The sequence below is a fragment of the Triticum dicoccoides genome, unplaced genomic scaffold (genome assembly GCF_002162155.2).
Source record: "Triticum dicoccoides isolate Atlit2015 ecotype Zavitan unplaced genomic scaffold, WEW_v2.0 scaffold18832, whole genome shotgun sequence".
In the NCBI taxonomy this organism is placed as follows: domain Eukaryota; kingdom Viridiplantae; phylum Streptophyta; class Magnoliopsida; order Poales; family Poaceae; genus Triticum; species Triticum dicoccoides.
In genome coordinates, this window is record NW_021229145.1 from 6,802 (window position 1) to 19,315 (window position 12,514).

Consider the following 12,514-nt stretch of genomic DNA (forward strand, 5'->3'; position numbering starts at 1 on the left):
TCGTTAATAGGACAAAGTTTGTTGTAGGAAACGGCTCGAGCACGCGTTTCTGGGAGGATACTTGGCTTGGTGACGCACCACTGGCCATCCAATATCCCTTCTTGTATCGTATTGTTCAACGAAAGGAGGTGGTCATTGCTTCGGTTTTCCAATCTATCCCCCTTAATATTCAGTTTAGACGAGTGCTAGCGGGCAATCGTTGGGAATAATGGCTCCATCTAGTTAGAAGGCTGATGGATATCCAGCTGTCTCAACAACTTGATGAATTGCGCTGGAAGTTAACTAAGTCTGGAGGCTTCACGGTCAAATCAATGTATATTGATGTTATTAATTTGAGCTCCATTCCCACGTCCAAACATGTTTGGAATGTCAAAGTTCCTTTGAAAATAAAAGTGTTTATGTGGTTTGTTCATAAACAAGTAATTTTAACTAAGGATAACTTGAAGAAGCGCAATTGGACAGGACCTAGTAGGTGTAGTTTCTGTGATCGGGATGAGTCTATTAAACACCTCTTTTTTGATTGCCCGCTTGCAAAGGTTCTATGGCAGACGGTCCACATTGCTTTTAACATCAAACCACCGAATTCGGTTAGTACTTTGTTTGGGACATGGCTTAATGGGATTGAGCCCAACTTAGGGAGACATATTCGGGTGGGGGTTTGTGCTTTGCTGTGGACCATCTGGAACTGCAGAAACGATTTGGTCTTTAACAGAACATCATATATACATTTTTTGCAGGTTTTATTCCGGACTACGGCTCTGATTCGTTCATGGTCGCTACTCACCCAGACGGAGGCCAGGGAGCATTTGGTTACTGGGTCTGTCCGATGGGAGATGGTAGCTCGGGATATCTTCAACCGGTTTGGATGGCGGTCATGTAATAGGATAGGCATTTAGTATTCCTATCTAGTTTGCCCCGCCGGTTGTGGCTCTTTGATGTGGCTAGCTTGATGTATCTAGCTTATCCGGGCTCTGTGTGAGCTTGTGTTGCTTTCTTTTTTCATTCTTCAGGACCTTTGGAACCTTGTTGATACTACTCTATTTTGTTTAATAAGAGGGCCGTATGCATCATGCTGATGCAGAGGCCGGGGTATCCGCCCTTTTCGAAAAAAAAATTATAGTGGTTTCCTATGTTGTGTTGTGTCCTACCATTTTGAAAAATTGCCTTAGATTATCAATAAAATCATTTTATTTAGATCGAAACTAACTCGAGATCGATACAAGCTGAGCACAAGCCAATTTCTAAAGCAGAGGCCGGTCCAACTCGCTCGAACCCGACTCTTTTGCACCGGTCATACGCCTAGATGAGTGTGCGGGACCCGGACTCTGGTCAGCGGAACTCGGCGCCATAGACGGCAACGGTGGAATGGAACCTTGACGCGTGGTCAGGTCCCTCGCTCCGGTCGGTGTAGGCCGGCGTCGCCCACCGCCGCTGCTGGCACGGATTGTTCAGACTGAGCTTGTACATCGTCGATCGCGTCGCGTAGGAGCGGGCTGGATCAGAAACAGGAAACGGGGATTGAAGATGGGAAGGAAAGGGTTTCCTCGGGGCTTCGATCTGATCTGCGCGCAGCTGCGTTCCGACCGGCGTCGTGTGCACTAATTGGACGCGCCAGCCAGCACCATCGCGTTCCTTTCTTTCTTTGGTTTTGGAAGTTTGCTGACAGCTTTGCGCATGTTGGGCGCTGTCAATTCCAATTAATGCCGTAAAACTGGAAGGTTTTTATTTCTCTCGTTTCCCGTTTTTATGCGTTCCTTTTAACAATTTCAAAATACATATATACCTCAGTCCAGCTCGAGGAATTTTATAATTTCAAGATTTTCAATGGACATGAATTTTGTTTGGGGCATGGTTCGACACACGCACTTGTTATGAATAGTAAATTCAGAAAAAAAATACTGATTTTTTTCAAAAATCTGAACTTTTTTCGCATACATGATCGACCAGTTTACTCGCATATGAAATTTCACAAAGAAATGACACCCACTGCATTTTGTGGCGTCCCTACACATAATCGGAGGGTTCAGTGGCGTCCCTAAATTACGGAGGTCCCGACACAACTCATCGAGGTGCTACACATAATCGGAGGGTTCAGTGGTGTCCCTAAATTACGTCGAGGAAGGAGGTGTCTCGAATGTGTTGGCAGCGCCAAGAGGCGGAATCAGGATTTCTCGAAGCCTAGGGCTAAAGCTAAGCGGCTATAAATAACGTCAATACCACAACCTACAAAAAATCGCCAAAAATAACACATACAATTGAATGTTAGAAGTACACCATAAATTTTGATGAAGAGTAAAACATTATTTCCTTATTGCCACAAGAGCAATTTCAATAAACATGCCATCGATCTAACAAAGTGCATCATTGCAAACCGTGATGCCAAATAAATGAAGGCTTGCTTCATTTGAGACAGATCATTTCTTCATCGGCAATAGTAGAAGGACCTGGAGTTGTAAACATAAAAATGAGTATTTAAAATCAAGAAATAGAGATAAACCAAGTCGACTGTTCATTTGCCATTTTGGAAAACAAGACCATATGAACTGTCCAGGTCCTCTTCATCTTGATTTTCTATTTCTTTTGTTAACAAATAACAACGAAACAAATTGACTAAAGCAATGCAATTACGAAGTCGTTGGTTTTGGCTGACAAAAAGAACTATGGGAAAATGTTAGTACTACCTTTCAGCCAGTTGTGGAGATCTGGAGATGTACTGATGGAACACAGAGCAGAACAGGAGCGTGAAGCGGGCTACTCCAACAATGCGAGAGATCCGTGATTCGGAGCACCGGCCGCCTCCGCGCGCGTCTAGTGGATCGAGTAGTCGATGAGACGGGGAGAGTTGGCGGCGCAGCATGAGAAATTTTTGGGGGGTAGATCTGGAGAGACAGGCGTTAGAGAATGGGAGCGATCGTGCATCGTGCTTGGTGGCGATTTTTTTTAGAGCCTGGTGGCGATTTATGGAGCGATCTGGTCGAGGCGCTACCAATTTCTGCAGCGATCGACCAGACTGGGCTTGTGGCGCTGAAAAGCTCAGCGGGCTGAGGCCTGGGGCTGGGCCTCTCCAAGTCTTCGAAAATGGAAATTTACTGCTGCATATATAACCTATTAGATGGGCCATGCCTGGGGCTATAGCCCCAGTTGCCCCAGGCCCAATTCCGCCCCTGGCAGCGCCCCTACTACGAGCTGAAGCGGCAGCGGCGGCAGTATGGCCAACGGCTTTCGAGGCGACGTTGAAGCTTGTGCAGGTTCAGTGGAAGATGATGGTCATTCTTATGCATAACTGTTTTGACAAATATGTGATGCAAACTTTTTCAGAAATTTGTGATTAACATTTTTGAAGTACACGGTGAATATGTTTTGATCCGGGCGCCGAGATCCCCGAGCCACCTTCCGCGGTGCCCGCGCAGACTTTGCCGGTGGCCGTCTCTGGTGGCGACGAGGGAGGGAAGGGGGATGAGGGGAGGCGGCGCGATGAAAAATCAAATCGCCCCCGAGGCACCCGGGAGGCGACGCGAGGGCCGCATGGGAGGGAGGGCGCCATGGGCTATGCTATGTCAGTTTGATTAATGGACAATCAAGTTTTTTCCCTAAAAAGAAAAGAAGATAATAAGTGGAAGATACTCTCTCCGTCCCATAATATAAAAGCATTTTTACAGTACAGTAGTGTCAATAACGCTCTTATATTATGAGACGGAGGGAGTAGAAGATAATGATGCTGAAGATTACGAATTTGAGCTTCATGCATAGATGCAGCTGGAGCCACTGGTTGGGATGGGGGCGGGAGAAGAAGTGTGCGCCTTCGCAGACGGGCAGCTGCGCGTACGGGGAATGCTTGCCATGTTGTGGGGTTTAGATACAAGTTGTTCTGAGGCACACTCATAAAACAAGTACTCCCTCTAGAAGAAAAGATAAAAGTCGCTTAGATCTCTTATATTTATTTACGGAAGGAGTAGCGCCTAGGTCGAACAAAAAAAAAGGAAGTACTGCCTAAGCCTGGTACCGGGACGACCTTGCGACCTCAGTCAACGACAACGTTGCAATCAGGAACGGGCCGAACGACCTCCGACAGACAAGAGACAACAATGAATCTCAAACAACGACCTCACAGAGACTCACGGAAGAGCAAAAATAACAACGGGAACTTACACATATCACGAGGCCTAGAATAGACACGGTTCTCTATAGAAACGCCACCTCTGCTACACAGATCACTGTAGACGACGGACAGCCAAAGCGGCCGGCCGTTCCTCGGCGAAATAATTCCGGCGCCCCAGATCAGATCCCTGGGAGCACACGTCAGGCCCGAACCGCCCGTAATACCTTCGTGAACTCGTAGACCCAGGCGTGCACGGTCATGCCTTAGATCGGCCCCGGGCCAGAGCACAGCGGAGAATATTTTAACAACCCGCGGGCCGCCGCCAAGCAAACTAATCTCTATCTCCGATCGACCACAGTTCCGTTAACTAAAAGGTGATTATCAAGGAGACCGGTGGAGGATTTAGCAAACCTTGGGGTGAGGGTCAGATTTACCTACACTTTAGATGCATACATACACGTTTTGTTTCCATGCATTAACATTGGTTTTGTACATATCTATCTTATACAATATACAAAAAAACAAAAGTATGTGGTGAACACTTTTTAACAAATATGTGATCTATATTTTTTTCAGAAATATGCTATGAACATGTTTTTTTGCAAATATGTGATGAACAGTTTTTTTAGAATTATGCGATGGACAATTTTTAAAGTACAAGGTGAATATTTTTTAAATACAAATGAACATTCTTTAAATACGGAGTGAATATGTTTTGAAATATACGTTGAATATTTTTTGACAATGCGGTTAACATTTTTGAAAATCACGATGAACTTCAAATATGTGTTGAACACTTTTCAAATACAAGATGAACATTTATTCAAATATGTATTGGACACTTTTTCAAATATCTGCTGAACACCTTTTCAAGTACATGATGAACACTTTTTTGAGCGCATGATTAATTTATTTTTTCAAATACATGATGAACTATTTTTCCATACGAGTGTGGCACAAATACACTTCCCACCGGAACTTTTTTCTTCATCCTCCCAACCTTCCTTGTCTTCTGCCCTTTCTCGCCTCTGTTTCTTTCTTTCCACTCTTTTTTTCCATACAAGCATCAGAAACAACGTTTAGTTTGAAAGATATCAATCATTCAAAATATGGAAACAAATTTAAACACGTGTCATTTAAATGGGGAGAGAGAATACATGCAGTGATCATTCTCTGAATCTTAAAGATAGACAACGAATGGCGAGTGCTCTGAACGCGGGACCAGCCTGAGAAGGACGAAAGAGATAAGGAGAAAATCATGACACATTAATCAAGAGCAAGCAATGGATACTGTAGATGAGAAGTGTAGAACGTAATGATCAAACGTGTAGACAAACGGCCGAAATCGAACAAACACTAGATCCAAACAGACCCATCGAAGACATGCACCAATAGAATCTTGAGAGATCCGACGAAGACAACTCCGAGATGCCCTTCAACGATGCTAGACACACCTTCAGGATGAGAATGGGATGTGGGTGACATAATGTCTCTGAATTTGGATATCTCGCTATCTTCTAGTACATGCGACAACAATAAGTAAATTATCAACAGTAAATAGAAGATATTGTCTGAGAAAGAGAAAAGAAAGAAGCAAATAATGAAACATTAAAAGGAAGAAGATATTGAAGATGCAGAAGAAATGCCTCAGGACATGTCAGCGGCATAAAAATAGGAGAAAATCTTCTAGGAATCAATAGGAGAAATAATAAATGAAAGATCGTATTTTTTATTTTTGAGTTGGGAATATAGTATTATTTAAGATCGACCATAAAATAGGAGAAAATAATGAAACATTAAAAATGGAGAAACATTAATTAATTAAAGTAGTAATATGGATAAGAAAGGCACTTGTCCGACGCCTGCCACCTATAGCCCCAATTCATACACAAAACTGCTTCCATCGCTAGTACGAAAAATTGGATAAAGCAGAGAGTGCTCCAGTTTTCCTCCTCCTCTTCCGCGCCCGTTTCTTCCCTGCAGATTGCTTGGTAGCGAAGGCTTTGCCGAGCTGCAGCCCGCAGGCATTGTGCTCAACCAGCTTGCCCCTTCGTGTGGTCGATCTATGCTCTGTACTCTGTAGTTATGGCCTGCGCCGCCGGCGAGTCGGGAGCCAACTCTGCCGTGGTGTTGGAGGAAGGTGAGGTCTAGTCCTCACCTCTCTTGTCCGGCTACCTCGCATCCTCGGAGGAGTCGGAGGGCTACGTCACCGGCGCAGAGGAAGGGGAGAGCTCCCACGCGGTGGCGGCTCTCTACAGCCCGCTGAAGTGACGGCAGGAGCTGTGTGGCCCATGTGGCCCATTGGTGTTCGGGTCGGCATTGGAGAAGGGGCTGCGTGGGTTCTTCTGCGCCTAGGCCAACGCCTCGCCCATGCACTTCTTCGCCTTCATGGACGGCCACGGCGGCCTCAAGGTAACCTCCCCTGTCCTCACCTAGTCATTGCTTCACTTGGCCCGACTACGACACCTTCCATGCCATATCTAGGTCGAGTACTCGACACATGTGCACCCTACCTTACACGTTTGATTTGCTTGGTATATGGCGACGCAGCTGTCGGCCCTGTGCAGGGAACAGATGCACACCATCTTGGTGGAGGAGCTCGCCGGCCCGGAAAATGACAAAGAGGCGGAGTGTCAAGCGTGGGAGGCTGTGCTGAACCGGGGCTTCGAGCGGGCGGACGCACTGGGGATAGGGCTATCGGAATTGGGATGGCCCATCGTGGGGTGCATTGCCGTGGTGGCGCTTCTGCTCCGCGGTAGCATCCTGGTGATCAACTGCGGCGACTCCCGCGCCGTGCTATGCAGCGCCGGTGATGCCATCCCGTTGTCCGAGGACCAAAGGTGATATTAATCGCCTCATGCGCATTGTATTTTTCTCCTTTGGACAAATTTTGAACTTCATGAGGAGTGGATACAACTGGAGCGGGCAGACGAGAGGGCGTGCGTCAAGGCGGCCGGAGGCAAAGTGTGGGGCTCCAACGACAGGCAGTTGCGGTATTGGGGGACTTGCACACGCAGTTTGGTTCTTATGCACACGCTTTGTACTACGCTTTAAACTATGCTGTAAACATTTTTGAAATACACGAGGAACATCAAATATGTGTTGAACACTTTCTCAAATACAAGATGACCATTTATCAAATAAGTGTTGAACACATTTTCAAATATCTGTTGAACACCTTTTCAAGTACATGATGAACACTTGTTTGAGTAGACGATGAATATATTTTTTCATATACACGATGTACCTTTTTTTCCATACGAGTGTGGCGCAAAAACACTTCACGCCAGAACTTTTTTTCTTCATCCTCCAGCCTTCCTCGTCTTGTGCCCTTTCTCGCGTCCATGTCTTTCTTTCCTCTATCTACCTCTACACCGTCTCTCTTCCAAGACAGGTTACATTGTTGGCTCGTAGAAAATATTAGTACTCACCAGAAAGTAGCTGCCGAGGGGCGGAGAGGCGACGGGCGCATGCATCTGGCGCTAATCGGAGCCCTAAAATATTGGACAAAATGAGATCTAGCTAGCTAGGGCGCATACATACTCGCCGGCTAGTACTTGCGGAGGTAACGAGGGGTGCTCCAACGCTTCCCTGGCGGCGACGTCCTCCAAGGCTGCCCTTGCGGCGAGGTCCTGCGCCTGGATGAGCGCGCGGGACCCGGACTCTGGCGAGCTGAACTCGGTGCCGCCGATGGCAACGCTAGAATGAAACCTTGACGCGTGGTCAGGGCCCTCGCGCCCAGTGGCGGAGACAGGTCTGGGGCAGCTAGGGCTATAGCCCCAGGTCTAGAAACAACTTCCTTTGTAATTTCTTCATGCAAAGCATAAAAAACCATAGAAGTTTATCACTCAATATAGTACAGCCCCAGGCGTAGTCTGCATCTAGCTCCGCCACTGCTCGCGCCGGTCGGTGTAGACCGGCGTCGCCCACCGCCGCTGCTGGCACAGGTGGTTCAGACTGAGCTTATACATCGTCGATCGCGTCGCGTAGGAGCGGGCTGGATCAAAAACAGGAAACGGGGATTAAAGCTGGGAAGGGAAGGGTTTCCTCGAGGCTTCGATCTGATCTGCACGCAGCTGCGTTCCGATCGGCATCGTGTGCACTAATTGGACGCGCCAGCCAGCACTATCATGTTTCTTTCTTTCTTTGGATTTGGAATTCTGCTACTTCTAGAAGGTTTTATTTCAATTCCAATTAATGCCGTAAAACTAGAAGGTTTTTATTTCTGCCATTTCCCATTTTTTATGATTTCCTTTTAACACTTTCCAAATATGTACCTCAGTTCAGCTCGAAATTTTAAAATTTTGAGATTTTCAATGAACATGAATTTTGTTTGAGACATGGTTCGACACACGCACCCGTTATGAATAGTAAATTCAGGAAAAAATATACTGACTTTTTTTACAAAATATCTGATTTTTTTTGCATACATTATTTACCACTCTACCCGCATATGAAATTTCAGAAAGAAATGACACCCACTGCATTCAGTGGTGTCCCTACACATAATCAGAGGGTTCAGTGGCGTCCCTAAATTACGGAGGTGCCCACACACCTCATCGAGGTGCTACACTTAATCGGACGGTTCAGTGGCGTCCCCAAATTACGTCAAGGAGATGTCTCCAACGTGTTGGCAGCGCCCCTACTACCAGCTGAAGGGGCAGCGGCCGCAGTATGGCCAATGGCTTTCGGGTCGACGTCGGAGCTTGTGCAGGTTCAGCGGAAGATGATGGTCAATGCATAACTGTTTTGACAAATATGTGATGCAAACTTTTTTAGAAATTTGTGATTAACACTTTTTAAGTACATGGTTAATATTTTTTAAATACAAATAACTTTCTTTAAATACGCAATGAATATGTTTTGATCCGGGCGCCGAGATCCCCGCCGCCACCTTCCCCTGTGCCCGCCCGGGCTTTGCCGGTGGCAGTATCTGGTGGCGGCGAGGGAGGGAAGGGGGATGAGGTGAGGCGGCGCGATGAAAGATCATATCGCCCCCGAGGCGCCCAGGAGGCAACGCGAGGGCCACATGGGAGGGAGGGCATCATGGGCTATGTTAGTTTGATCAATGAGCAATCAGGATTTTACCCCAAAAAGAAAAGAAAATAATAAATGGAAGATACTCCCTTTGTCCCATAATATAAGAGCATTTTTCACAAAAGAGTAGTGTCAATAATACTTATATTATGGGACGGAGGAAGTAGAAGATAATGATGCTGAAATATTAAAAAAAAGTAGAAATAAACTACGAGTAATAAATGAATAAACACGTGTTTGTCGCCTTCCGCCGCGTAGCCACAATTCCATATACCGTGTCCTTTACACAAAATTGTTTCGCTCCCAAAGACCAGATTTCATTTCTTCTTCATCCTCCACGTTTCCTCCGGCCCCTGTGTGTTCGTTTCTTTTCCACAAGTCTTGCTTGGTAGCGAATTCTCTGCTGCTTCAGGGCCCTCGTCCGTTCTAATCAATATGCTCCCTCCCGTGATCGTCGATCTATAGTTATGGCCAACGCCGGTGTCAACAACATCCACTAGTAAAAAAAGGGTCAAACGTGAAGCACATTAGTGCCGGTTTGTATTTGAGCCGGTACTAATGTATACATTAGTGCCGGTTCCAACGGCTAGCCGGGCCGCTTTCATTAGTACCGGTTCGTGGCGAACCTTTAGCACCGGTTCGTGCCACGAACCGGTACTAATGAGAGTGGTGGCAGGATGTTGTCAGACTGGGGCCCCTCCAGCCCCTTTAGTACCGATTCTTGGGACGAACCGGTACTAAAGGTCGTCCTACATAAACCCTTCGTCCACCCGAGCTCGCTCTGTTCTTCCCCTTTCCCCTCTCCTCTCTGTTCTTCCCCTCTTTCTCTCGAGCTCATCACACATTTTGCCCAAAATTTGTCAAGATTTGAAGGCCCCCATCCATTCAAATGATCACAAAGGTTAGCAACTTTGTCCTTTCATCTCTCATTGCTAGATTAGCTCTTGCAATGCTTTATATAGTGATTAATTTGTGAGTTTAGTAATTTGGGAGGATATATATACGTGCTAGTATTTGATTTATATGCAATTTGAGGTCAAAAATAACACTTAGTTTGCATATGTAGGTGTGGTTTACTTAGTGCCTTCTAAATCTCCATCGTAGCCACCGTCGATCGCCCGCACCGTCCCGTCACCGGCACCACCTTGTGGTGAGCCTCTTGTTCATGAAATTTTATATAAAAATTGATGTTTGTGTGATTTGGATATATAGTTACTCGTATAATTATCTTACCCGTACGTTGTTTGTTATACATATAGTGCCATGGTTTTGATATCCGTCCCCGACGGCCCTCGTCCTTGTTATGATTCGGGTGTGGTATGTATATTCTCTTTTAAAACTAGTTGCATTTCGTGTTTATGACAAATTATGCCCATCAAGTTGACATAGAAATTTTTTCTAGGAGGTATGTGAACCGGAAATTCCAACCGACCCTATCGCGGAGAGGTTAAATTTAGTTGAAAGAGAAAACGAGTACTTGAAAAAAAAATTGAAAAGAATTGAGGGGGAGAAGATGGAATTGGAGTTGCATGTTGCCGATGTCGTCGATGATCACAAGATCAAGATGGAGAAAATGCGCTTGAAGATTAGAAAGATTAGAAAATATGCCATCGATAGTGAGGCTTGGTATCATTATGCTGTTGGATCCATTGTTACCTTAGTTGCGATCTTGATCGTATTTGTTGTTGCATTTAAATGCTTTAGCTAGAGAGTTATTTGTTTGTTGCATTTAAGTGTTGTATGAACTTTATGTATGAACTTGTATTAATTTGGTCTATTCGGTGTTGTGTAATGAAGATGAGCCGGCAATGAATGTACGATGACCGATGTTCTCCCCAGTTCGTTGAGGGAGTGCATACTTTTCTGCTTGCGGCTGAGGCAAACAAGCGGGCGGATGGTTTTATGCCTTGTCCATGTGCTCGCTGTAAGAATGGTCACAATTACTCTACGTCAAGAACCATTCACGTCCACCTGTTTAAGTCCGGTTTCATGCCCCATTATAATGTTTGGACCAAGCACGGAGAAAGAGGGGTTATGATGGAAGACAATGAAGAAGAAGAGGACGACGACAGCTATCCTGGCCATGGGTTCCCTGAATACGATGATACAACAATGGGGGAAGAAGCTGAGCCGGTAATGCGGGAAGAAGCTGAGCCGGCAATGCGGGAAGAAGCTGAAGAAGAGGCATCAGATGAGCCCGTTGATGATCTAGGTCGGGCCATTGCCGATGCAAAGAGAAACTGTGCAAGTGATTTGGAGAAGAAGAAGTTGCAGTGCATGTTAGAGGATCACAAAAAATTGTTGTACCCGAATTGCGTAGGTGACAAGAAAAAGCTAGGCACCACACTGGAATTATTGCAATGGAAGGCAGAGAATGGTGTATCTGACAAGGGATTTGGAAAGTTGCTGGTAATGATAAAGGATATGCTTCCAAAGGACAACGAATTGCCCGAGAGTACGTACGAAGCAAAGAAGGCTGTCTGCCCTCTAGGGTTAGAGGTGCAGAAGATACATGCATGCCCTAATGATTGCATCCTGTACCGCGGTGAGTACGAGGATTTGAACGCTTGCCCGGTATGTGGTGCATTGCGCTATAAGATCAGCCGCGATGACCCTGGTGATGTCGAGGGCCGGCGCCCCAGGAAGAAGATTCCTGCCAAGGTGATGTTGTATGCTCCTATAATACCACGGTTGAAAAGTTTGTTCCAAAACAAAGAGCATGCCAAGGCGATGCGATGGCACAGAGAAGACCGTAAGAAAGGCGGAAGGTTGAGAGTACCCATTGACGGGTCGCAGTGGAGAAAAATGGAAAGAAAGTACGGGAAGGAGTTTACAGATGACGCAAGGAGCGTATGGTTTGGTCTAAGCGCAGATGGCATTAATCCTTTTGGGGAGCAGAGCAGCAACCATAGCACCTGGCCTGTGACTCTATGTTTGTATAACCTTCCTCCTTGGTTGTGCATGAAGCGGAAGTTCATTATGATGCCAGTGCTCATCCAAGGCCCTAAGCAACCCGGCAACGACATTGATGTGTACCTAAGGCCATTAGTTGAAGAACTCTTACAACTGTGGAATGGAACAGGTGTACGTGCGTGGGATGAGCACATGGGGGAAGAATTTGACCTAAATGCGTTGCTGTTCGTGACCATCAATGATTGGCCTGCTCTCAGTAACCTTTCAGGACAGACAAACAAGGGATACCGCGCATGCACGCACTGTTTGGACGATACCGACAGTATATATTTGGCTAATAAGAATGTGTACCTGGGACATCGTCGATTTCTTCTGAGCAGGCATCCCGTAAGAAAGAAAGGCAGGCATTTCAAAGGTGAGGCGGATCACCGGACGAAGCCTCGCCACCGTACTGGTGCTGATGTA

General features: G+C 46.1%; 1 long non-coding RNA gene across 1 annotated transcript; it reads right to left on the reverse strand.

The window, feature by feature from the left end:
* Positions 1-2,233: 2,233 nt before the first annotated feature.
* LOC119344819 lies at positions 2,234-2,935 on the reverse strand. The gene is made up of 2 exons (XR_005166819.1): positions 2,682-2,935; positions 2,234-2,444 (listed from the first exon to the last, which is right to left on the reverse strand). It is a non-coding gene; the product is annotated as an uncharacterized LOC119344819 (long non-coding RNA).
* Between the last annotated feature and the right edge of the window lie 9,579 nt (positions 2,936-12,514).